The sequence below is a fragment of the Schistocerca nitens genome, chromosome 8 (genome assembly GCF_023898315.1).
Source record: "Schistocerca nitens isolate TAMUIC-IGC-003100 chromosome 8, iqSchNite1.1, whole genome shotgun sequence".
NCBI lineage: Eukaryota > Metazoa > Arthropoda > Insecta > Orthoptera > Acrididae > Schistocerca > Schistocerca nitens.
The window spans coordinates 531,895,145-531,922,967 of record NC_064621.1 but is presented as its reverse complement, the minus strand read 5'-3'; the positions used below and the strand labels follow the sequence as shown (position 1 = coordinate 531,922,967).

Sequence of the window (27,823 nt, the reverse complement as noted above, 5' to 3'; positions counted from 1 at the left end):
TATTACAGGTTATTGGTTTGTCAGCGGTTTGACCCTTACAGTCCTTAGATTCGTTACTCTTCAAACATAGATGAACACAGACGCAGAATATTAAAGATATATGACCTTCATCTCCGTATTGTAAAATCATTTTTATTCGGTTTTAGCCGTTTGCGTCGGGTATCTCCTTAGTAAGCCCGCATCTCGTGGTCGTGCGGTAGCGTTCTCGCTTCCCACGCCCGGGTTCCCGGGTTCGATTCCCGGCGGGGTCAGGGATTTTCTCTGCCTCGTAATGGCTGGGTGTTGTGTGCTGTCCTTAGGTTAGTTAGGTTTAAGTAGTTCTAAGTTCTAGGGGACTGATGACCACAGATGTTAAGTCCCATAGTGCTCAGAGCCATTTGAACCATTTTTCTCCTTAGTAACAGTTTGCGGTGGAGTCTGGTGGTGCGTCTGGATACCGATGAACACTGAAGACCACTTTCGCTGCGGATGCAGGCTAGGAAGGCGCCTTATATCACAGAGCGGCGGCGCGGGTCCGCTGAGAGCTGCAGGCGTCAGTCCGGTTGTGAACCCGGGACTCGCGCTGTGAATCACTGCAGACAGGCGGCACGGAGAACGACGCTTGCGGTCGCTGCGCGGTGTGTCTGGTATGTTCCCGCTTTCCGCGCTCTTCTGGACTGAGTATCCTTCAGGACGAGACCGGACGGCTACCACTGTGTCCCTCCTCTTGCTTTAATAGGGAGGGGGGGGGGGAGGTAGACGTCTCGGTCACAGCCAGCATATATACGGCACGACCACGTTTGGCCGAGAACAGAAGAGGGTATCTTGCTATCTGTCCCAGTCTTCCATCACAAGAATTTGATTTATTTGGTAACCAATTTCAATTATTAATTATAAAAAATGGTTCAAATGGCTCTAAGTACTATAGGACTTAACATCTGAGGTCATCAGTTCCCTAGAACTTAGAACTACTTCGAGGTTTACTGATGATATTGTAATTTTGTCAGAGACAGTGAAGGACATGGGAGAGCAGTTGAACGGAGTGGACAGCGTCCTAATGGGAAGGTATAAGATGAACAACAACAAAAGCAAAACGAGGATAATGAAAAGTAGTAGAATTGAATCAGGTGATGCTGATGGAATTAGGTTAAGAAATGAGACACTTGAAGTAGTAGATGAGTTTTGCTATTTCGTCAGCCAAACAGGTGATGGTGGTCGAAGTAGACATGATATAAAATATATACTGGCAATGGCGAGAAAAGCGTCTCTGAAGAAGAGAAATTTGTTGACGTCGAACATATATTTAAGTGTTGGTGTTTCCTGAAAGCATGTCCATGGATTGTGGCCATGTTTGGAAGTGAAACATGGACGATGAGCAGTTTGGACAAGAAGAGACAAGAAGCTTTTGAAATGTGGTGCTACAGAAGAATGCTGAAGGTTGGGTGGGTAGATCACGTAACTAATGAGAAGGTACTGAACAGAACTGGGGAGACAAGAAATTCGTGGCGCAACCTGACTAAACGAAGGCATCGGTTGGTAGGACACCTTCTGAGCAGTTTAGTACTGGAGGGAACCGTGGAGGGTAAAAGTCGTAGAGGAAGATCAAGAGATGAATACACTAAACAGATTAAGAAGGATGGATGTTGCAGAAGATGAAGAGGTTTGCACAGGTGGGAAGGAAAAAAAAAAATCTCTGAGCCCTATGGGACTTAACTTCTGAGGTCATCAGCCCCCTAGAACTTAGAACTCCGAGGCAGGATTCGAACCTGCGACTGTAGCGGTCGCGCGGTTCCAGACTGTAACGCCTAGAACCGCTCGGCCACCCCGCTAGGTGGATTCAAACCAATTACGTACAGGCGTGCCTATTAATTCACTGCTGCACGTCCGTGTCTCACCTTGTCAATTGTATAGAAATAACTAGAAAATGGTTCAAATGGCTCTGAGCACTATGGGACTTAACATCTGCGTCATCAGCCCCTAGAACTGCTTAAACCTAACTAACCTAAGGACATCACACACATCCATGCCCGAGGCAGGATTCGAACCTGCGACCGTAGCAGCAGCGCGGTTCCGGACTGAAGTGTCTAGAACCGCTCGGCCACAGCGGACGGCGTGAAATAACTAGAATTTGGACCAAGTCCCGTAAATAAATTAATAAGTAAATAGATAAATAAATTGCTGAAAACAAGTTTTGCACAATGTCATGACCCGTGTACCTCTTTTTAAATAATACTTTTTTGATCCTAGGAAACTATTACGTGCAGCTATCTTTTCAATGGAATTAAGTTAAGTGCAGTTTAGCACAGTCTGTATGTCTCTAACCGTGAACGGCACAATATGGGTTGCGTATGCTGCTCAGTGCGTCGGCATGGATCGTTTCGAGCTTAGTCACTTTGCGTGAAGGAGAGTTGTAAGTATGTGAAGCTGCCAGCCGCATTGACGCACATCACGCCGACAACATTCAAACATCCAGCCACTAAAGTGAGACACTAATAATTGAAGACCTGACTCGTTGTACTCGCCTGTTGTCAACAATACAAACCGATGACCGATACCTAAGAATTATGGCCCGTGTGCTTCTATTGACATGAACACTTTCGAGTGTACGTTTGCGCATGTGGAATCTTGCAGTGCACCGTCGAAAGAATTCTGCACACACGTGGATGACCTCTGGGGCGCCGCCGCCGAAGACTACGGCACGCTTGAGAAGCAACTTGTACGCTTGAGAAGCAACGTGTCCACCATCTCGTGGGCAACATGTCGGGAAATATCGAACCGTGTTACCATGCAAAAGGTGGAGCGACACGGTGCTGAATGTTACCGTGCCGCTAAGGAATCATATCGAGCGCCGTCGTTTGAACTTCCCGCCGCGGCCGGCAGCTGACAAGGGAACCTCCCCATCGGACCCCCCTCAGATTTAGTTATAAGTTGGCACAGGGATAGGCCTTGAAAAACTGAACACAGATCAATCGAGAAAACAGGAAGAAGTTGTGTGGAACCATGAAAAAAATAAGCAAAATAGACAAACTGAGTAGTCCACGCACAAGGTAGGCAAAATCTAGAAGAGTGTCAGCTTACGAGCGCCGTGGTCTCGTGGTTAGCGTGAGCAGCTGCGGAGCGAGAGGTCCTTGGTTCAAATCTTCTCTCGAGTGAAAAGTTCAATTTTTTATTTTCAGATAATTATCAAAGTTCAGTCACTCACACATAATCAACTTCGCTCTCCAAAATTCCAGGACATTTTCAGATTTGCTTGGACATATACAGGATTTGACGGTATACGCACGGAAACATTTGAAAACGTAAAAAACATATGTTTTGACAGAGCACTGGGAAAACTGTGCGACTGTGAAACTGTTGCATTCATTTGTTGCAGTTTATGTGACAAAGTCTTAAGTTTTCATCACTTTTTTGGGAGTGATTATCACATCCACAAGCAAAACCTAAATCGGGCAAGGTAGTAGAATCTTTTTACCCATTCGCCAAGTGTGCAAGTTAGGTGGATCGACAACATATTCCTGTCATGTGACGCACATGCCGTCACCAGTGTCGTAAAGAATATATCAGACGTGTTTTCCTGTGGAGGAATCGGTTGACCTATGACCTTGTGATCAAATGTTTTCGGTTCCCATTGGAGAGGGACGTCCTTTCGTCTACTAATCGCACGGTTTTGCGGTGCGGTCGCAAAACACAGACACTAAACCTATTACAGTGAATAGAGACGTCAATGAATGAACGGACAGATCGTAACTTTGCGAAAATAAAGAAAGTAAAATTTTCACTCGAGGGAGGATTCGAACCAAGGACCTCTCGTTCCGTAGTTGCTCACCCTAACCACGGGACCACAGCGCTCATCAGCTCACATTCTCCTTGATGTTGCCTATCTTGCGCACGGACTACTCAGTTTGTATATTTTGCTTATTTTTTCATAGTTCCACACAACTTCTTCCTGTTTTGTCGATTGATCTGTGTTCAGCTTTTCAAGGCCTATCCACTGTGCCAACTTATAACTAACTCTGAGGGGGGTGCGATGGGGAGGTTCCCTTGTGAGAAGAGTACGCCGCCGGTAACAGCGGTTGTCCGCCAGTGGCGACAGAGGGCGCGGCGGTGGATGACGCGAGGCAGCGCGGCGTTCGGCGAGGAGGAGCGAACTGGGACTCCGGTCGTCGTCCGGGAAGGAATAAACGGGTCTTGCAGAAGACGTGAGGCGAACGGAGGACGTGTGCGGACACTGGCTGCGGCGTTCCTGGTTGTGGGCATGTGATGGCAATTGGTCGGTACAGATGACAGGGCACAATGACTTTGGAGTTAGTCCGAGCGAAAAGGGTCATTTGCTGTAGACAGTGTTCTGCTCGCTTGGGGGGAAATATTACGTCTGCTGTAAGCACTTTGCTTTGGGTACTAAATTTTTAACTACGTCTGAGCATTTTGTCCTCGGCGCTGAGGGATTTGTGAACTGGATATACAGGGTGGTCCATTGATAGTGACCGGGCCAAATATCTCAAGAAATAAGCATCAAATGAAAAAACTACGAAGAACGAAACTCGTCTAGCTTCAAGGGGGAAACCAGATGGCGCTATGGTTGGCACGCTAGATGGCGCTGCCAAAGGTTGGTTCAAATGGCTCTGAGCACTTTGGGACTTCACATCTGAGGTCATCAGTCCCCTAGAACTTAGAACTACTTAAACCTAACTTACCTAAGGACATCACACACATCCATGCCCGAGGCAGGATTCGCACCGGCGACCGAAGTTGTCGCGCGGTTCCAGACTGTAGCGTCTACAACCGCTCGGCCACATCAGCCGGCGATGCCATAGGTCAAACAGGTATCAACTGCGTTTTTTTAAATAGGAACCCTTATTTTTTATTACATATTCGTGTAGTACGTAAAGAAATATTAATGTTTTAGTTGGACCTCTTTTTTCGCTCTGTGATAGATGGCGCTGTAATAGTCACAAACGTGCGGACGGTATTTGCTTCGTGATACATCACCCGTGTTAAAATGGACCCTTTACCAATTGTGGAAAAGGTCGATATCGTGTTGATGTATACCTATTATGATCAAAATGCCTAACGGGCGTGTGCCGTGTATGCTGCTCGGTATCCTGGACGACATCGTCCAAGTTTCCGGACCGTTCGCCGGATAGTTATGTTATTTAAGGTAACAGGAAGTGTTCAGCCACATGTGAAACGTCACGTAATGTTCTACCGATGTTACTACAAGGTGTTTCCTGCATGACAGAATGGCGATGGACTTCCAACATGATGGATGTCCGGCATATAGCTCACGTGCGGTTGAAGCGGTACTGAATAGCATATTTCATGACAGGTAGATTGGTCGTCGAAGCACCATACCACGGCCCGCACGTTCACCGGATCTGACGTCCCCGGATTTCTTTCTGTGGGGAAACTTGAAGGATATTTGCTATCGTGATCCACCGACAACGCCTGACAACATGCGTCAGCGCATTGTTAATGCATCTGCGAACATTACGGAAGGCGAACTACTCGCTGTTGGGAGGAGTGTCGTTACACGTATTGCCAAATGCATTGAGATTGACGGACATCATTTTGAGCATTTATTGCATTAATGTGATATTTACAGGTAATCACACAGTAACAGCATGCGTTCTCAGAAATTATAATTTCATTAAGATACATGTATCACATTGGAACAACCGAAATAAAATGTTCAAACGTACCTACGTTCTGTATTTTAATTTACAAAACCAACCTGTTACCAACTGTTCGTCTAAAATTGTGAGACGTATGTTGGTGACTATTACAGCGCCATCTATCAAAAAGCGAAGAAAGTGGTCCAACTAAAACATTCATATTTCTTTACGTACTACACGAATATGTAATAAAAAATGTGGGTCCCTATTAAAAAAAAACGCAGTTGATACCCGTTTGACCTATGGCAGTGCCATCTTGCGGGCCAACCATAGCGCCATCTGGTTTCCCCCTTCAAGCTATACAAGTTTCGTTCTTTGTAATTTTTTCGTTTGACGCTTATTTCGTGAGATATTTTGCCCGGTCACGATCAATGGACCGCCCTGTATAGTGACGAACGTGTCTGCTGCGATGGTTCAAGTGTTCTGAACTTGTAGGGCACCCTTGTCGCTGGTGTTGCTCGGTACGTCTGTTTCTATATGCACGGAAAAAGGAAACTTGCATTTCACTGAAAATAAAAGAGAAGCCTTTACACTACTAGTCAGTTGTGCCGAAGCAGTGGTCTGATGGACGGAAATTGTCCAGAAATGTATTAAATGGTTACGTTGTTATTCTGAGCTTTCTAGTTAAATTATCGAGTTGTTGTGGTCTTTTTATGTGTCAGTTACTGAATACTTATAGTTGTTCATCTCTTGGCGTGTGGTGCATAAGAAGTCATGCATATACATGTCTATGTGTCCCTGGTGGTATGGTGAAGTTAAACACGTTATGCTGCGTTACTACTATTGGAGTATTTTCCCATGGAGACGTCTGATCAAGGAAATTGTGATTTTGCGTGCTCCTAGCACATGACTTGGCTTGGGCGTCTAGGGTTTATTTGATGTGTTTGTTGTTCGGCCAATCAGCGGTTAAGGTGTAATTAGAAACATTGGCTCAGGTCGCTGCATTGGCGACAGATGAAATTCGAACCAAATCAGTATTGTCGCCTCGTCATTTGTAACCTGTTTTCCCTGCTAATTTTGGTAATGGCCCAAGAGTTGAACATCTGAAGTATCGAATGTGTATTTGTAATGACGTTTTTTGGGGGCATTAGTAGCCATTTCTAACAGACTTCGGAAAGATGTGTAAAGTTGAGTTGTCAAGATAGGTTGAAATTGTTCTAAGGAAAGCTGTCGGGTACCAAATAGTACAGGGGTTGAACTGTGACTGAGTGACATTATTGTAACATTTTTGCAACTGATGCCTGATGTTGCTAAATTCTAGTGCCTTTTGCTTTGCAAGAAGGGAAAAAAGTGACTGATATTTATTTACTGTCCTGGATGTTCATTGATATTATGTATTTTATTTCTTATTTTGAAATTGCTGCTACTATGCCGGATTTGATAGTAGTACTAGCGTATTCTCCTCTCAACCCAGCACCACCCACTGCAACCCTCTCGTTGCTACAGTTGCCCAGGAGCACGCTTATCTTTGTTTCCGTGATGTTTATTGCGTCATTCCCTGCACCTGTTGAGCTTCTTTTTTTTTTTCTTTTTAATTTGTGGTAAGGTGTTACGGGTCCAAACTGATCCCTTTGAGTCTAGGCTCTTACACAGATATCGCAAATTTGTTATTGAGCAAAGCGCTCTATGTATCCCAAATGATTCAGAAAAGACGTCTGAGAAACACCAGAAGACTTTCTTTTTACTAATTTCGCTCTTAAATCATCTTCGACAAGTCTATCAACATAAGATGGGATAATTATACGTTGACGTCGAAAGAACGGACAATAAACAGCAGTTCACTGCATGAAGCAACTGTTACTGTCACATGAACAAGTTATGAATGCCCATTCCATAGCGTAAAAGTGGGTCTAGATGGTTTTATGGAAGTTATTCAGAGCCTTTTTTGTGCTACACTGGTCATACAGTGCATTGCATACTGGCGTAATTACACATGGAAACGACATATCCAGCATGTCTGTGTGTGCAATATCGTGTCTTACACAGAGATCTATATGTGCTCCATGACATCTTGCGACACATTTCAGGACATACGCTTCGAAAGGCTTTCACGACATTTTTGTCCATTTATTCATTAGCCTTGCACCTACGTTGATACACACGGTACTTGATTCAGCGGGCGTCTGGGACTCTGAAGGAGTTATGCTATTTGATGTCCTACCTCACGGTGCAACGCTCAACTCTGAAGTATACTGTGGCACCATCAGGAGATTGAAGAAACGACTTCAGCATGTTCGTCATCACGAAAGTGCAAACGAACTTCTCTGTGATAAGGTAAGGCGTCGCACAAGTCTGCGCACCCGAGAGAAACTCAGAAAACTTTGTTGGACTGTTGTTCCTCACCCGCCCTACAGCTCAGATCTCGTACCTTCCGACTTCCGTCTGTTTGGCCCAATGAAGGATGCACCCCTCCGGAAACAGTGCGTGGATGATTTTGAGGTTACTGATGCAGAAGAAGTTGGCTCCGACATCGACTGGTAGAGTGGTACCATGCGGGCATACAGGCCGTCACAGTAACGTGGCGTAAGGCTATCGCACTGAACCGAGATTACATTGAGAAATAGCTTTTGTACCCAAAAGAGTCTGGAATAATATGGTGTGTTACGATCCTGAATAAAACTAACTTTATTTCAGAAAAAAAAATGTTTTCCATTACTTATTGAAAGCCGCTCGTATTTTCGATAATATAGAAGCTGAAGTAATGAATTAAAATTTGTGCCAAGGCTGGGACTTGAACCCTGGTCCACTGCTTACGAGGCAGATGTGCTGACCTCTACACCTCTGTAACACTGTGGCTATGACAGATGCTCGGACTACCCTAGTCCCCTGCCCTCCTTAACACAAACTTTCATTTACGCCTTCAGTCCATTTTCCCCTTATTAAATCAACAGTATTGCCAAGGTTCTGCGATACTGTAATAGCACCACAGCTTCATATATAATGGGAAAACAAAGCTGGGGTGGTATTCCAATATCGGAAAACCTCTACAGTACTGAGGATTTAAGAAGAAGAAAATGGGCTGAAGATGTGAATTTAAGATTGTGTTAGGGAGGGCGTTGGACTAGAGTATTCCATGCATGTGTGACAGCCATAGTGTGACAAAGGTGTAGTGGTTAGCACGTCTGTCTCGTAAGCAGTGGACCTGGGTTCAAATCATGGCCTTAGCATAAATTTTGATTCATTACTTCAGTTTCTATCCTTCTAGAAGATAAAGTTGAGACTTGTTTGTATTCAGGAAAATGTAGTTTTCTCATTTCTTGAGTACACTGGTGTCCAAAATTAAATCAACAAACCTCTGTTTCCCCTTCATGTGTCTAATTCACGATATTATCATCAAAATGTCAACGAGATATCCCTACGATCGTGTTCTGCACGGATGATGGCATTCTGGTCAACAGGCAACTATGCCAACAATGATGTCGGGGCACCTATGAAACGAGGTAGTGTTTACCAGGTAGCCCCAATCGCGGTGCACACAGTCACAGACTGTACAGTATGGCACAGAGGAGATGCCTCCTAGACTCTCTGCAGCGGAGGGCTATAGAAAGGAAGCAGGAAAGTCGCAAACTGATTTGGCCCGCTGACTTAATGTGAATCGTTCTAATGTTTCCTGGATGTGGCGATGGTTTATAGAGGCCGAAACTGTATCCCGAAGACCAAAGCAGGTCCGACCTGTGTGACTTCAGACATATTGGCTGTAAGTGCACGACATTAGCGCCTTAGTACTGCACGTCAGTTGGCACCTGAGCTCGAGGCATCCACTGAACGTGTTGTATCGAGGCAAACGGTGTGCAGAAGGTTTCGGCAGAGTGGCCTTTATTGTCAGAGACATACTGTACGTCTACCTCCGTCTTCACAGAAGGTAACATCTAGAGAGGAAATGCCATCTGGACGGTCGAACAGTGGGCCAATGTTGTTTTCACAGATTAGTCCCAATTTAATCTGGAGAGAGATTCTCGATGGAACGGCGAATACCATTTCGGGGCCCAAACATTGTGGAAAGAGACCAAGATTGAGGAGAATCCGTAATGTTTACCAATCGAACTCTTCTTCATGAAATTGTATGGGTGAACTTGCAAGGTTTAACTGATGTCAGATACTGTGATGTAATCTCGGGACCTCACCAGCGGTTGTTGCGAGATGCTGTGGGCCCGCACGTCGTATAGATAGATGATGACGCTCGACCTCATAGAGCACATGAGGTTGGTGTTTCCTTGAAAATGGAACGCGTGGCTTGGTCTAATCGCTCTCCAGAGTTGAATCCCATAAAGCATGTCGGATGCACTAGGGAGAAGGCTTGCATTAAGCCAGCATCCACCAGCCACTCTCAAAGAATGCGAGCAGCTCTGCAGGAAGAATGGACGTTACTGCCTCAGCATGCGGCTAATGACATCATTCACAGCATGCCCCGTGGTTCTCAGGCCTGTATTGCTGCCAGAGTGGTCACACCCCACACTGAGCACATTAACCAGTTGTCGAAATGTACGTGCAAATCCGTTGAGTTGAAAAAAGCGACGACCATTTCTGTTTACGGTTACGCAAGTTGCAGTCGTCTGCGTTCTGTATTCTTTACGTTGTTTGTGATTTACTATCACCTGTTTACACTGTTTCGTGACAAAATAAACGCAAGCTTGCAAAATTTCCTTTTGTTGCTTTAATTCTGGACACCAGTGTAGTTTATGGTTTAGTCGCAGTGTTCTATGGGATGTCTGCAGGAAAAAGCATTCTCCGACCGTGTGCCAGCCACAGCAGAGTAGAGTAGAGGTAGAGAGGCGGACGGTACTCACCGCGATGAGCGAGGCGAGCGCGCGGGGCCGCATGGTGGCCGCGTCTGCCTGGGCGCTGCGCAGCCTCAGCCAGCCGCAGCCGCTCGCCGCTAGCCGGCCAGCATCCTGCAACAGCCGCCGCGTCGGCCTTTAAGGCGAGCCCTGCCTCCCACGCAACCCGCCGCCGCCGCCGCTGCCGCCTCCAGCGCCGGCGCCGGCGCCAGCGCCGCCCCCGCGACGCCGCCCCTCCGCCCCCGCGACGCCAGTGGGCGCGGCCCGACAACCCCTCTACCACCCCCAGCTGGCCATTCACAGCGAAGGGCGCCCGCGATACGCTAATTGGCGCTGCAGGCTACTCCACAGCAGCCACCTCCACCAGGGCTGCTTAGAAAGCTGCAATTGTCACTTCGAAAAACAAAGAAGTTACAAAATTAACTTTTGATTTGTTTGCAGGTACGTCTCTGCAGTTCTGTGAACAATAAAATTGCGCAGTGATGATGATGATTGATGTGTGCGCAGGGCAGGAAGATTTCAGCGCCCGTACTAAAATTTTATGAGACCAGAGTAGATAGACGCTGCAAACTTATTAAAAGTTGTAATTACAGGGAAAAACACAAATAACGTCCTAAAAACATGCCAACGCGCGCGCGCACACACACACACACACACACACACACACACACACACACACAAAACCGACCGAGTGGTTAGCACAATGGACTCGCATTCGGGAGGACGACGGTTCAATCCCGCGTCCGGCCATCTTCCGTGATTTCCCTAAATCGTTCCAAGCAAATGCCGGGATGGTTCTTTTTAAAGGGCACAGCCGACTTCCTTCCCCGTCCTTCTCTAATCAGATGAAACCGATGACCTCGCTGTTTGGTCTCCTCCCCCAAAAACAACAACACAACACACAAAAAACTAGAAAATCACGTACGCTGTCAGACTCAAAACGTACAGCAAAAAATGTTACAAAGAATTAAAAAAACATAGCATGTAGCTGTGACTAGCTGAACACTGGAACAAAAAGGATGAGCCGGCTCTCTGCAACACACTAAAATCTCCTGCCTAAGATCGACTGAAGTGCATATACTTCACAAAATTTTAAAACCTTTATCACTCTCGTCTCAACGTCAGCTAAAATAGATGGCATCTCACCACCGAAATCACCTTCCTCCCTCCCAACACAACATATAAGGAGTAGTCAAACGAAATCGAGACAGATGGAAGAAAAACGTGAGTGAACTGTTCACTATTTCAAAAATAATACCCTTTACTTTTAATACGTTTATCCCACTGTGACACAGGCGTCAGGCCTTCTATGGAAAAATGTTTGCGGTTGACTATGGAATCGTGATTGGTTCCATTTTTCGAAACAGATCGATGGAGACGAATAACTTTCTTCACGCTCCAACAATATGGAAATGGCATGGGGAGACATCGGGACTAACGGTTTTACAGCGGAACTCCTGCAGCGAAGTCGAAACAACAGGCCCGCCAGCCTTGGGAAAGTCACGATAAGCTTTTTCTTTGGCTGTAATGACCCGCTGCCTATTCACTTTCTGGAACACAGCGCCACAAGTCCAAAATCCCAAGAATGTTGATGGACGATATCATTCTGTTGCACGATAATGCCCCCATGTTATCAAGGTTGTTTCGGCTACACTGCAGAAGTTTCGTTGGGAAGGTCTTACACATCCTCCCTATGTGACTTGCATATGTTTGGAAGCCTGAAGAAAGAGATTCGTGGTGATCGATTTGCTTCGGTTGAAGAGGTGCACTCCTGGATAGAGGAGGAGCTGCGTAGGCAGCTGTCTGAAGCTACCTGTTGCTCGACATATGCGAGCAGCACGTAGTGGCTTGCTTTCCACCAATTAATACTCGCTTAATATTTATTTTATATGTGACATGCCAATTTGAATACTTAATTTCTGGTGAAGACACTCATATAAGTGTCTAAATCTGGTCAAAAGTCTTCAGTTTTGTGACCGAGGGCTGTAATTACTTGATCTTCAGCTGCAAATAGCTGTCCTTGGAGGCAGTGAAAGTCTCGTCTCTCATTGGGATACAAATTATTTTTAATTTTGAAATAATTAAGTGTTTACTTACTTTTTCCATCTGTCTTGTTTTAATTTCACTGACCCTTATAAGGTACACTAAGGTAGAATGCGGCGTACAGTGATTTTCACGCCACAGGCATCACAGGTTAGCGGATCCAGAGATCATGCGTTAGGGGACAGTGTCCATTCTGACGGCAGGTCAAGCTCACTACAGCGACTGGCGTGAGGAACGCCACGGTCGAATAGATGGCTTCGGCAACCACAGGTTATCGTCCCTCGCTGCCAGCCACTCCTTCTCGAACAACTGTAAGGATCTCCCACGCGGCCGGCCGTAGTGGCCGAGCGGTTAAAGGCGCTACAGTCTGGAACCGCACGACCGCTACGGTCGCAGGTTCGAATCCTGCCTCGGGCATGGATGTGTGTGATGTCCTTAGGTTAGTTAGGTTTAAGTAGTTCTAAGTTCTAGGGGACTTATGACCACAGCAGTTGAGTCCCATAGTGCTCAGAGCCATTTGAACCATTTGATCTCCCACGCAACACAGAAATGAGAGCCTGCAGGGGAATGGCACATTGTGTCACGCCATGTTTCCTGCAGACCTCCTTGATGGCTCAGTTTACTTTATCAGTGCACCAAATTTCCACGTACCCCTTTCCCCAGCAGAATGATACCTGCCTTCTCCGCTGTTGAAAAAAAATCCAAGTGGTCATCTGTTAGAATACTTTCTCTGCTGGGTACCTCTGCTGTAATGATTCTAGGGCGCTAGGGAAATCGAAGCAGATGATAAACTATGTGCTCCAAAGAGGTCTCGGCTACTCGATTGCCATCAGGATTGTATCCAGTTCCGTAGTGAATGCGGTATGTTCACGGGCAAGGCGAATCCTGAAGTTATAGTCAGGAACAGTACTGAACTGCCAGTTGATTCCTCTCCTATGGAACTATCAATGTACACAACTTTAAAATGTAAAGCAACAAAGGTTGAAACGTAAAATGTGAAAAGCAATCTGTCTTGAAATTCGTCAAATCCACAATAATTCTGGGCCTCTGTGGTAACAGAGGTGGAAATCTACTGCGATCTTGGTACAAAAGCTTCCGTGCAGTGAAGCCTTTTTGTCCTGTGGAGAAGACCAGTGACCCTTGTGTCGGATAGATTATAAAAATAGAACTCTTGCTCACATTCTGCTCGATTAAAATTGATTGCTGGTTTCCGTTCTGCAGTGGTCATCAGATCATCTAATGACTACAGCTGTGAGACGCACGCGCGTAGTCAGAACATGAATATGTAGTGAGAAAGCATGAATGTGTAGCTCGTGTAACCATTAGATCTAGTTAAGTCCCATAGTGCTCAGAGCCATTAGATCTGGATTGACCTGTCACAGCCGCAACTTTTCCACTGCTGCCGAAAAAAAAAAAGAAAAACTCGACGCACTACGAAGGAATTAACAGAATGGGACGGAAATCGGTATATGTGATGCACATCTACAAACAAATGATTACAAGTTCAGAAAAATTGGGTGATTTATTCAAGCTTTATTCGAGCTTCACAAATTGAGCAACTCAAAAACACGTCAGTCCAGCTCTGGCTCTTATGTAAGCAGTTACCACTTGGCACTGATTGACTGAGGTGTGGATGTCCTCCTGAGGGTTATGGTGCCAAATTGTGTCCAACTGGTGCGTTAGATCGTCAGACTCCCTAGCTGATCGGATGGACAACTCTCGTCCGGTACGGGTGGGCATTATCTTGTTTAGAAGTATGCTCAGGGTGGCTTGCCATTAAGGGAAACGAAACGGGTCGCAGAATATCGTCGGCGTACCGCTGTGCTGTAAAGGTGCCGTGGATGACAACCAAAGAGGCGTGCTTGCTGGGCCTTATGGAGAGCGGCAGGCATGTTGGTTTACCACTTCTGTTCGATTAGTCTCCACACACGTCTTCGGCCTGCAATCGCACTGACTGGAGTAGGGTCGTCTTCAGTGATGTCCCGCTTGGGCCGGCCGGTGTGGCCGAGCGGTTCTAGCCGCTTCAGTCTGGAACCGCGCGACCGCTACGGTTGCAGGTTCGAATCCTGCCTCGGGCATGCATATTTGTGATGTCCGTAGGTTAGTTAGATTTAAGTAGTTCTAAGTTCTAGGGGACTGATCACCTCAGATGTTGAGACCCATTGTTCTCAGAGCCATTTGAACCATCTGATGTCCCGCTTCGACTGGAACACCGATGACCTGCAAAGACGTGTGTCGAGACGCCCCGGACAGCGGAGGGATATCAACCTAACTGTCGCAATTTCTTACTACCCGACAACAAAAAGTGATGGTCTGGGATGCCGTTTCTGTTCGTAACGGGACCGCTTTGGTTGTCATCCGCGGCAGACTTACAGAGTAGCGGTATGTAGACGATATTCTACCGTCCGTTTTGTTGCCCCTCGCAGTAAGCCATCCTGGGTTCATGTTTCAGCAACATGATGACTACCAACACACGGCGAGAGTTTCTACTGCTTGCCTTCGTGCTTGCCAAACCTCACCTTGGACAGCAAGAGCGATGAATCTCTCCCCCCCCCCCCCCATTTGAGGACGCTTGGAGCATTATGGGCAGAGCCCTCCAACCATCTCGGTATTTTGCCCATCTAATGCGCCAGATGGACAGAAATTGGCGCGATATTCCTGAGGAGGACATCCAGAAACACTATCAATCAATGCCAAGCCGAATGACTGCTTGCTTAAGGGCCAGAGGTGGACAAACGCGTTATTGAGTTGCTCAATTTTTTGAAGTTTTTCTATTGAATAAATCATCCAGTTTTATAATCCTTTGCTTGTCTGTACATCCGTCCCATTCGGATAATCGTGATTCGTCTTTTTTTTTCACAATGCTCCATTTTATCAAAGGGGTGCATTGAGTCTTGTGGTGTCAACTGAACTGACACTCGAGTGAGAAGCAGAGGATTCTAGGCGTGGGAAGCTCACAATGTCCGGGAGGCAGCAGTGCTGGAGCCATGCTCCCGAATAACGCCAATGGCAGAGCATGACACGGCGGCCGGTCGATATTAGCTTTAACTATATCTATAGGTTGACCATTGTTGTTTTGGTTCCTCGATCGCCGTGTTACGGCCATGTGGGGACGGGATACATGTACCAGGAAACAAACCGAAAGATAATTCCATAACTCGACTTTTTCTCTGTGATGATGAAAAATTTATGACTGCCCTCCTATGTCGTATACAGGGTGTCCCAAATCCTTAGGGTCAAAATTATACAAATGGCGAGAAGAGGTTCCTAACCTGGGGAGAATTTCCCTATGGGGGGCAAAATGAAATTGTCTGAGGGGTAAACACAAAAAATGGTTGAATTAGTCTTCACTTGCTAAACTAAAATTTTAGAAAGCATAGCAAACTAAAAAAAAAAAAACAAAAAATTGCTCACCTTCAGGAGACATTCCGCTACTACCGCGTGACACAGACACTAGCCTTGATAATGGCCCCAGTTCGGGGAAAAGGAGAGTGCACGATTTTCTTCTGGTATGCCATAGCCGGCTGACGGCAGTGAATAATGATTGGACGCCGTAGACCTAACTATTGCAGGGATGTTCAATGATGTGTTTTACCCACTATTCCAGGTGGTTTCTGTGGGATTAACGTCGGGTGATTTAATGGGCCAGTCGAAGTGTGACAGGGGGTATGAGTGTTCCGTTAAACCAGAAACGTATGTTTGCAGCCCTGTGGACACAGCTGTTGTCATCCTGGAAGACGGAACTTTTCGCAGTAATTATGAAGATGCGCAAGAAAGGGCAACGTATGGTCACAGAGAAACAAACATGACGGTTCATGCATAATTTGAAAAAGGGCCAAAAATTACGGCTCGTCGGACCATACTACATGCCTCCAGTCAGATATTGCGCACCTTTGGGTGTCACTGTGAGCTATGGCTTTTGGAGGGTACCCAACTCTAAATGTCAATAGCATGGAGTTTCCAGTGACGTCACTCAAGACCGCTCGCCTACGTAAGGACGGTGGCAGCGATCATTCGACAGTCACCACTTGACAATGGCCGACGAGAACTCGGCCGAAAGCTCGTGGATTTTAAACCACTGGACGCGGCTGGAAGCCAGAGAAAATTTTATCAGTATATATCGCCGCAAAACTATGCATTCGTATATAACATTTACGAATGCAGAGGGTATTGGGCGGGTCACAGGTGGCGAATAATAAACGTTCCATGAGATATGGTGGACAGCTGCGAATTCAGAATGAGCACTCACGGCCCAAGGCAAAATAAAACCAAATCCACTTTGCGTCTGTCTTGCAGTGAGCGGCAAAGTGGTCAGCGTCTGTTCATCAGTCGTGTGGCTGAAATTTATATTCTGGAAGTAACCCTTCCAGTCTTAACACTCTGAGTTCACTCAATGAGCCTACTCAAGCCGACCCGATTCCAGCTAATATCATCTTGGAGCACTTTGATGATCACGATATTACACCAGGTGGTCAATCCACCGCCAGTATTACTGGTGCAACTGGTCTTTCGGATTCTGGGGCGGCCAGGTTAAAATGCAATGTGATTCAACAGAGGAAGACGGAGTCCTCTGGCAACTTAAAACCAAAACAAATACTTTGTAGCGACACCTAACATGCAAGCACTTTTGCAACCAGGCAAACTTCGTAATTTGGGAGATACACCAAAGGAACAGGAGATTCAAATTTTGGCACTTCAAGAAATACGAATGTCAATAACACCATGGATTTCGGCAGTTATCGTCTTTTTAAAAGTGGACGTGGTGAAAGAATACTTAATAATACACCACATCCGGGAGTTGCATTTCCAGTCTCCAAAACATTTTAAATTCAATAACGGAGGTAGAACCCATTAATAAATGACTAACGACACATTTCTCTTAAATGTGCAAATAAAGCATATACTTTGATTAATGCCCGTATGCCAGTCAATGAGGAGAACCATAAAAAACATGAAGAAGTTAATGAAGCTTGGGACATGTTAGAAAGCATCATCTTGGAAACTCCCTCAAACCATGTTAAAGTAATAATGGGTGATTTTAATGTTCAGTTACGTAAAGAGAAAAAAAAAATAAGAAAACGGTGGGTAGATTTCCTGTGCATGAATGGACAAATCAAAATGGCCAAAGACTTGTTGAAACGTGCAAAAATTTTAACTTTAACCCATGTCAACATATTTTAAAAAGAATCCTTCTAAACAAAAAAACTTGGCGGGTACTCAATACATTTATTATGGAATTGCAAATCGATCATGCATCGATTTCATGCCACAACTACAAAGAAATAACGTGAATAAAAGTAAAACTTTAATCTCAAAAACTCTTCAAAACAAAAAATGTTATCCCAAAATTTGACACTGCTAAAATAACCCCAACTCTAACAAGAGAACTTGACAAAAAACGATCAAAAATTGGTAAAGTCAAAAAAAAGTTCATCAAAACAGGACAAAATTTAATTCCGCTTCGAAAGAAACAAAAACACTCTTGGTGGAACGTAGATTGTGAAACAGCAGTTAAGTCTTGGCATGAGGCATTGATAAATTGGAATAGTAACAAAACTGAAAATACGTAGAACTCCCTTCTAACTGCAAGAAAAGAAACATCTAAATAAAACCGACAGACAAAAAGAAACTACGAAAATGACAACTTCTATAAATCGAAAAAGACTTGCAAAACAACAATACAAGAAAGTTTCATAAAACATTCAAAACAAAATTAACCGGTTACCAACCTCAAAGTCTTTGCTTCAAAAGTGAGAATTAAACTCTCCAGAACTAACGAATGAATTTCAACTACAGCAAACAAATAACACCAACCCTAAGTCTAAAGAACTTGTCGAAATTGAAATAATTAAGCAAATTAAGAGACTTAAAAACAATAAAGCACCCTGAGAAGATGGTATAATTGCAGGACTAGTAAAACCAGCTGGCCCTAACACTGTAAAAGAGATCACTTAACCAATAGGACATATCTGGCAAACTGAACGATATACTTGAGGACTGCAAAACTGCCCTAATTCATCCATTACTTAAAAGAGAGGACAGGACCGATGTTAATAATTATCGAGGAATCTAGTGGAATTCCGGTCACATACAAAACTCTCTCGTAACGTTTACGTGATTGAGTCCAATAACAGTTAGAACCTAAAATCGGTGAATACCAAGCAGGCTTGAGACGAAACAGATCCTGTCCAAAACAAATTATTAATGTAAAACTGATCCTTAAGCACCAAAGGATTTCTGCTAACAATACTGTATGTACGTTTGGGGATTTTAAAAAGGCCTATGGCTCAGTTGATCGTGAATCTCTTTTCCAAATTTTAAAGGAACAAGCGCTACATAATAAAACTCTAACACTGATTAAGGAAACGTTAACTGACACTAGCTCTAAATTTAAATTCATGGGAGAAATTTCTGAACCATTTGACATAAATATTAATGTTATTGAGACATACTCTCCCCATTACTGTTTAATCATGTTTTTAAAAAGGTAATTACAGAATGGCAAGAGCAAAAGTTGAGTCGAAATAGAGATCAATCAATTAAGTTAGGTACAGGTAATATTAGAGTAGATTACTTCGTCTTTGCAGATGATCTGGCAGTTTTAACTAGCTCAAAAACAAATTGAAATTCTTTAATAAGTTGGGGAAAACGTAGGACTACAAATATCGTTCGGAAAAACGGAATATATGACATTCAACAAACAATCACCGAAGTTTCTGAACACGAAATATGGAAAAATAAAAATGGATCCTCAGTTTAAATATTTGGGGGAAATCATACAAGAAAATGGTATGGAAAATGCAGCAAACGAAGATCGCTATCAAAAAATTTCGACAGAATTCAAATTAACGCAAAATATTTATAATAAAAATCACGTTCTAAAATCAGTAAACTTAGGCATTACAACACCGTAATCAAATCTGAATGTCTTTATGGAGTAGAAACTTTAATTTGAAACAGAAAGAGGGATTCTATTAGGCCCCAAAATTATAGGCTGAGAAGTAATAAGGAAATAGAAGAATACACAGACATACATGATGGCATGATAAAACAGGGACCCAAATTTTGTGGGCACATTGAAAGTATGGCACGCACTAGGTTAACAAAACAAGTAGTAGAATTCTACGGAAACAGAAGTGAGGCCAAAACTGAGCCAATTAAATGGATCGCTGCAGTTAAAGAGGATGTTAAAGTAGCCGGTATAACTCAGGCAGACGTTAGAGACAGAAAAACATTCAGGCAAAAGACATTTGATTGGAGACATTTGGAGACATTTGATTCGTCGGAGGAATGCTACAAAACAGACTGGAACACCGTGGTCTGATGAAAGAAAGAGACTTCATTCTGAAAGGGTGAAACAAATTTGGACACAAAGAAAGGCCAGCCATCAAAAGTGACATTAATGGATTGTACTTCGCGTGAGACATGGGGCTCATACGTGAATAATAATAAAAGTTACGTACTGTTCAAGCTATGAATGAAATGCACTCGTTACTCATTCGGCTTTAGATATCTTCTTTCTTTACGTTTTTAAGATCTGTCTCTCTCTGTCAGGGTGTTCATAACCTTTACATCAAGCTAGTACGGTTGACAGATTACGTCACTGGGAAAAACTTTCGTTATAGACAAAAAGTTCGCTGATGCTTCCCTGCGATCCTAGGCGTCCTTTAGTATTCGCCAGCCCTGGGACGACGAGATTTCGCCGAACTAGCAGTGTCTGCTAACCCAGTGTGCCGCATACTACCTGCCACAGCAAACTGATAGAGTGATTTTCAGCAAGAAAATATTAAGAATAACTGCCTGTTAGCGGAAAAAGGTATTTTGGAAGTGAATCAGGAGGTTTAATTTTGCTGGGCCTATCCCCTTTCATACGGACCAGATGTCTGGATGATAGGCAACACGCAAGACAAGCATACTCAGGAGAATGCAAACGGGCTGCCGCCTCTCAGGTGCATGGCCGGTACAAAAGGACTCCTAGCGGTGTCGGGAGGTGTCTTTAAAAATAGTTGTTCCGCACGGCGTTATATATGATGCAATGTATTTGCACCACACTGTATATATTCATTGGGCTGATCAAGCCAGTACTAACAATAGAGCGTAATTCAGTTTCTTTTCCGAATGACTGTTTCTGCAATTTGCAGTTGCCCTTTTGGGAGCCTTTGCTTTTTGGGATTTTACAGTATAAGTGAATGAAAAAATCAGAGCATTGTTAATATGCAAGAATATCACAAGCATCAATATGTCTTTTGAAAGTAAAATATTCTCGAAAGTCTTGGAATCCCTGGGACCAATATCTTGGCAGCATCAACGTCGATAACAGACAAAAGTCTTCGAGATCCTCGATGAACTGTCTATAAACATAATTAAGTTCGTACTGAATTTCAGTGCTCGACCCCCAGCGCATCTGGCCAATTTATGATCAGGTACCTATTAATGTATGCGTAGTTTTTCCACACTACCTGATTCATTTTGATAACACGAACCTCCGTTATATATTATTTGCCTTAGTAACTTGTAATAAATGATCAATGAGTACTGTACATTTAACGCTGGTCTCTACCGGTCACTGTAATTCTAACGTCGTCCAATTCTTCCGGAAAGCATTCGATACTGTTTCGCACTGTTGCTTGTTGAACGAAATAGGGGCTTACGGCTGTGACACCAGATTTGTGACTTCCGGACTTCTTATCAGACAAACTCGACAACTGCCATTCCTCCAGAGACGTTCACACGCTTATTGAAAGTGTCCTTAGGTGAGTTTTAGCAGTCAGAAAGGCGAAGCTTGGACGCACCCCATGTTAACGTCCCCACTTCTTATCACTAACAGTATGCACTGCAACAGACAGGAATGGGGCGTGGGAGAGGGATTACAGTGGCAACAGATGTACCCTCTGGCTCACAACGTAAGCTGGTTTACCGAGTACAACTGTAGCAGTAAAGCAGATGGCGTATCATCAAAAATGGCTCTGAGCACTATGGGACTCAACTGCTGAGGTCATTAGTCCCCTAGAACTTAGAACTAGTTAAACCTAACTAACCTAAGGACATCACAAACATCCATGCCCGAGGCAGGATTCGAACCTGCGACCGTAGCGGTCTTGCGGTTCCAGACTGCAGCGCCTTAACCGCACGGCCACTTCGGCCGGCTGGCGTATCATCAAAACAACAAAATAATGTACGTAAGTGAAAGAGTACAAGTGAAATTACACTACTGGCCATTAAAATTGCTACACCAAGAAGAAATGCAGATGATAAACGGGTATTCATTGGACAAATATATTATACTAGAACTGATATGTGATCACATTTTCACGCAATTTGGGTGCATAGATCCTGAGAAATCAGTACCCACAACAACCACCTCTATCCGTAATAACGGCCTTGATACGCCTGGGCATTGAGACAAACAGAGCTTCGATGGCGTGTACAGGTACAGCTGCCCATGCAGCTTCAACACGATACCACAGTTCATAAAGAGTAGTGACTGGCGTATTGTGACGAGCGAGTTGCTCGGCCACCATTCACCAGACGTTTTCAGTTGGTGAGAGATCTGGAGAATGTGCTGGCCAGGGCAGCAGTCGAACATTTTCTGTATCCAGAAAGACCCGTACAGGACCTGCAACATGAGGTCGTGCATTATCCTGCTGAAATGTAGGGTTTCGCAGGGATCGAATGAAGGGTAGAGCCAAGGGTCGTAACACATCTGAAATGTAACGTCCACTGTTCAATGTGCCATCAATGCGAACAAGAGGTGACGTGTAACCATCACGCCGGGTGATCCGCCAGTATGGCGATGACGAATACACGCTTCCAATGTGCGTTCACCGCGATGTCGCCAAACACGGATGCGACCATCATGATTCTGTAAACAGAACCTGGATTCATCCGAAAAAATGACGTTTTGCCATTCGTGCACCCAGGTTCGTCTTCGAGTACACCATCACAGGCGCTCCTGTCTGTGATGCAGCGCCGAGGGTAACCGCATCCATGGTCTCCGAGCTGATTGTCCATGCTGCTGCAAATGTCGTCGAACTGTTCGTGCAGATGGTTCTTGTCTTCCAAACGTCCCCATCTGTTGACTCAGGGATCGAGACGTGGCTGCACGATCCGTTACAGCCATGCGGATAAGATGCCTGTCATCTCGACTGTTAGTGATACGAGGCCGTTGGGATCGGGCACGGCGTTCCATTACCTTCCTGAACCCACCGATTCTATATTCTGCTAGCAGTCATCGGATCTCGACCAACGCGAGCAGCAATGTCGCGATACGATAAACCGCAATCGCGATAGGCTACAATCCGACCTTTATCGAAGTCGCAAACGAGATGGTGCGCATTTCTCCTCCTTACAGGAGGCATCACAACAACGTTTCACCAGGCAACGCCGGTCAACTGCTGTTTGTGTATGAGAAATCGGTTGGAAACTTTCCTCATGTCAGCACGTTGTAGGTGTCGCCACCGGCGCCAGCCTTGTGTGAATGTTCTGAAAAGCTGATCATTTGCATATCACAGCGTCTTCTTCCTTTCGGCATCTTCGTGGTGTAGCAATTTTCATGGCCAGCAGAGCATTTTATTTCCTTTTTCATTGTCAGCCCCACACGAATGGGATATAAAACAATTTCGTTTTCTCCTTATATGTACGCCCAGTCTGCGTAATGAGAACATAAGTTATTCGTTCAGTAAGTGAGTAAGTCTGTAACCAGACGTGCGTGCGTGAAGGTACAGCAGGTAAGGGACATTGCTCGTGACAAGGCGGCCGTAATGAGAGCTAATGAGACGCACTGGGGACGAGCGGATAAGGCAGGCCTGCGTCGTGTTTGGTGGGAGCCGTTGCTCGGGCCAGCTCGGATCGGCGTGCGTTTCGGATGCAGCGTCGGATGGCGCGCAGATAACCCGGGGGCCACGCCGAATCACAAATTAGGAGCCGCACCCGCTGTAATTCTCCTCGCAGATACGCATCGCAGTCCTGTTTGTATTCGGGCGCAATTAATTCCCGCACCGCGATAGCGAGCGCCGCCGAACTCTTCAGCCTAGCGGCTGTGGCCGTACCACTGCGCTGTTCGTTCACGCACTGGGCAGGCCTGTCACGGGGGCATCACTGCTCTTGGGAGTGATCACTAGACGTCACAAACAGTGAGGCTCCTCAGACCGACCACCAGAAAGCTACTCAGAACGAGCAAACATCAATCGAAGTTTGGTTCTCGCTAAGTTGTAAAGATAAATGAGGCGAATTTCTGAGATTCCCAAGTGATTTTTAAATTTATAGCTGCCGAATTATGGAACTGACTTTTATTTAAATGGAACTAAATATGTTTCTATGGCACTGGAAAGAGACTTTGAAAAGTACATTCCGGCCGGAGTGGCCGATCGGTTCTAAGCGCTTCAGTCCGGAACCGCGCGACTGCTACGGTCGCAGGTTCGAATCCTGCCTCGGGCGTGGATGTGTGTGATGTCCTTAGGTTGGTTAGGTTTAAGTAGTTCTAAGTTCTAGGGGACTGATGACCTCCGATGTTAAATCCCATAGTGCTCAGAGCCATTTGAACCATTTGAAGCATACATGTAGAACTTGATCAAACAGTGAAACGCGACGGTGCCATATGCTACGACCTGGTTCACAATTCATTCATTCCACACAACTGCGCGCTACGTGAGTCACTAGTTCATGAAATTAACGTGCTGTAAGCGTCGATAGGCCAGCGGCAAAGATCTTTACACCATCTGGCGTGTCATATCTCACTGGGCTCTGATATCTGGACTGTCGCGGGCCAATGAAAGGTCAGGCATCGAAATTTTGCTTTTCTGGCGCGCTCGGAGCAAGGAAGTCACACTTGCTTTTGTACTGCTTTTGCCGCTGGGTCCTCTTCGGTGTGTTCGTGGTCATGTGTCGGTGTTTCAACGCGATGTTTGTGTAAGAAAAATGGTTCAAATGGCTCTGAGAACTATGGGACTTAACTTCTGATGTGATGAGTCCCCTAGAACTTAGAACTACTTAAACCTAACTAACCTAAGGAGATCACACACATCCATGCCCGAGGCAGGATTCGAACCTGCGACCGTAGCGGTTGCGCGGTTCCATACTGTAGCGCCTAGAATCGCTCGGCCACCCCGGCCGGCGTTTGTGTAAGACTGTTTTTTATAGCAAGCGCTAATTTTATATTTAATTCGCGTATTTGGCGATTTGCTACTGGACTTCGTGCTTCCTTTTGTGACAGAATCCCCGTTCACGTATGGATGCTGATATCGAATTATTTACATTCACACGCAGAAATGCCTTTTGGTACCTCTCTCATTAAACACATGAGAAAAAAATTGTAGCTCTCATTATAGATACTATTGGGAAATTACTTGATTTATGAACTTGAGTATCAGTTATGTTACTGAGCTCTACTATCCATGTGTGACTCATTCAATCTTTTTAAAATTTTGGGTTCACATTTTCAGTTAAGTATAGAGTTTTCTTTTATCTACCCGTATGGTCGGGTGACATTATTCATTCACTCTGAAATGAAATATCCACATGGCACCGAACTACGTTTTTCTGGGAAGCTTGTTCAACAATTTAACTGACGAGATCTTTTGTCCAGCATAACAATGAGGTATTCATATCAGTACGTACTCTTCAGGAACAGTAATCAATGAAATTGTTCAATTTAATATGTATTTGTAAGCACACCAAGAGTTATGGGGTGGTAAATATTCATATCAATGATGAACACAAAATGTGCACCTAAAACGGCTGAGATTGTCTATTTCCTGCAAACGTTTTTCAAGATTTCCTAGTAAAATGATGCCCTCAGAAGTAAGACATATTCTAAGGACTAGGGTTCACAAGCTACTTTAGATCACGCATATAAATCCTTATTTGCAGTCACTTTAGTATCACTCAGTGTCAAGACTTTCACGAAATGCTTCTTGTAGCACAGTATAACAATCTACCGTACTTGGTGCATCTATGTTAGGCGTTTCACCTACTGACCCCATGATACTGTGTTACCCAGACTACTATCACTTACTGTATCAGTGTTTTACACTGTAGAAAAAGCAGCTGCATTATGTGCATCAGGGTCTCCTACAAGTTCTGAATCTTCTGTGTGCTCTTCTTCAATCTCTTCCCAGTAGTTCATTACACGATCAGCCAGAACTTCATCTACCACGGAACTATGCCAGCTGCTTATGTTTTCTTATATATATAAAAAATATCCACGAATATCAGAGTCGTCCTTCTAACTACAAAAATCAACCAAAAGTGAATAGATAATATGCCTGTAACAGTCAAGTGGTGCATAAACTGTTTTCGTCATGTGCCACATTTTCAAAAATCATCCTACATGTGCGCTGTCAGGGGAAATAATTTTTAGTACTTCAGAGGTTAACATTCTCGAGGTACCTTGTGGAACTGTATCATCTACAATGATCATTATTCATTAGAAGAAGCATTACATGATCAATAAAATTTGAAGAAATCAGGAACTGAATTCACAGCAGTCTATTTACTTACACGAACGGCACGGAAGAAAACTAGCTGTAAGATACTTACAAACGATTTCGGTTTTGATTTTATAGTTTACAATGTAGGCAATGTAACTGTGAAAAGAAATTTGTATCATAAGATATGAGAGGAGTAAATCTACAGGTGACAAATAAATTGTAGCTGAAGACAAAACCAGGTCTGAAGACGAGTACCTCAAACGCCATCGGTAAATATTCATACTATTACGATATATGAAGCCTAAAATATAAAACCTGCTATCGTTCGTATCATCGAAATTATTGCGAATATATTAATACAAAATCAATCGATTGTTTGTAGTAAATAAAGTAATGAACACCATTTAAGCCAGTGGTATGTATATCTACCAATATCACTTAAAAAGTTAAGAACGAAAGCTAATACACGGTTTGCAATGCGCACGCCTGTTATATTTCATAAGATTCTTGAGCAGTCAGGTAAGGACATCGTGACGCAGATCCTGAGGAGACGCAGCGTGGACAGGAAGATTAATGATTTTTAGGTTCACTACAGCTTAGTGCTTAGTAACCTTGAATATATCTGCAACGAACGGCCATGGACATTTACCTGTCGCGAATCGAGCCTATAACGTAATATTCAGCACACTTCTGGTGTTAACAAGACACCAGATACGCCAGATACGCGTAACATTGAATTAGCGCTGATTGGAAATGTTTTCCCGAAAAAAAAAAAAAAATGCGTTGCGCGCGCTTACGAATCTTCTGTTACATTTTTATATAAAGGGACAGTCAAATGAAAACGAGACAGGTGAAAAAAATAAGTAAACTGTTTATTGTTTGAAAAGTAATCGCCATAAGTGCTGATTCACTTATTCCACTACGAGACAAGACGATCACTGACTTCGTGGAAAAATGTTTGTTGTTTCCTACGTAACCATGATTGTACGAAGTCATGCACCTCTTCGTCAGAAGCAAATAGACGGCCACTAATGTCTGTCTTCTGGGTTCCAAAAAATATAGAAATCGCCTCGTGAGGGATCGGGACTATAGCGAGGACTTACGTGGTTCCCAGCCAAATTTCTGCAGCACAGTCGGAACTATAGGCACGCCAGCTCCGTGAAAGTCACGATGAACTTTTTCTTTGATTGCAAGGGTAGTTATTCACTGACTCCCTGGAACACTGCGCCACAATTAACGCACAGCGGTACTTGGACACTTTGTGAAAACTGAAGGGTGCCGCTAAGTCCAAACGCCAAAGAATGTGGATGGATCATTGTGTTGGACGAGAATACCCGCCCACAGGCTACCAATGCTGTTTAGAGTATGCTGATGAAGTCTCGCAAATCCTGCGTAGAGACCCGACCTGTCCCCAGTCGATTTCCATATTTTTGGAGGCACTGAAGAAAAACATGGCCTTCGATTTGCTTCGGACGAAGAGTTACAAGCCTGGGTACAATCATGATGCCCTATTCAAAATTTATTTGAACCTGCATTCCAGGTTTTTTGAAAGACGCTGTAGGCTTGCAGCAGCAAGGAGATAACACTGCCGCACACCACTGTCTCGCTGCAGGAGAAGAGCTTCCACATACGTCTCCCGTACTGTTTTAAAGAAAAGCAACAGCGTAAAAGGTGAAGGGCAAAAATCGTATTTAAAAGTAGAATAATAAAAACAACTGTACTCTCATTTCTGTCTTGGTACTAATTAAATCTGTATAAGACCTACAGCAATAGTTGTACCACAGAGATTAAGAGGCAAGACACCAGACCAGACAGATTAAAATTAGTAGATAAAAATAAATACAGCTACACCGGGGATCCATATCCAAATTTCTGTTCCCAGTACCTTACCCACTGCACAAGATGCACAGTGGAGGTGGGCAAA

The 27,823-nt window shown here is 44.4% G+C and overlaps 1 long non-coding RNA gene across 1 annotated transcript in view; it reads right to left on the bottom strand.

Annotated features, from left to right (window-relative positions):
- LOC126198790 (uncharacterized) overlaps positions 1–27,823 on the bottom strand; it is a 568,944-nt gene that overhangs the window by 267,581 nt on the left and 273,540 nt on the right. The window contains exon 2 of the long non-coding RNA XR_007540100.1: positions 10,439–10,543. This is a non-coding gene — a long non-coding RNA (uncharacterized LOC126198790). The remainder of the gene's footprint in view (positions 1–10,438; positions 10,544–27,823) is intronic.